Here is a 526-nt window from a genome sequence, read left to right as displayed (position 1 = left end):
TTTTATGATAAAGATAAATACGAAGCGTAAGAAAAAACGATTTATTTATTTTTTGTAAAGAAAGAAATCTGGAAAGTGCTGTGGGGATGTGTCTAGCCCAGTTTACCTCACACTTATAAAAAGAATCAAGTGCAACCAACTGCCTGTAAAAGTCACTTAACTATGGAGTCCGTACATGTGTAATTTAATTGAATCTATCTGATCTGTGAAGTTTACTGGAGAACTTTAGTGAACTAACATTATCTTTAAAAGACCAACAAAAATTGCAGCAGACAGACGGTGAAAAAAGCTGAAGGATACGTATTTTCCAGATGTGTAGATGTTTGCAATATGGGATGTATCTATTCTTCTGAAGACCTCAAGCTCAGAAATATGGAGAATGTTTTTTTGGAAAAAACATAAGGGTTTTATTCAGGAGAATAAAAGCCTTTTATTCTCCAGGAGAATAACGGTTTTTATTAATAAGGTTTTTATTCTCCAGGAGAGAATAAATGTTTTCTACAAATTTCTACAGGAGACAGTAGAA

The sequence above is a fragment of the Poecilia reticulata genome, linkage group LG16 (assembly GCF_000633615.1).
Source record: "Poecilia reticulata strain Guanapo linkage group LG16, Guppy_female_1.0+MT, whole genome shotgun sequence".
NCBI lineage: Eukaryota > Metazoa > Chordata > Actinopteri > Cyprinodontiformes > Poeciliidae > Poecilia > Poecilia reticulata.
Note: the sequence above shows the minus strand (reverse complement) of the source record.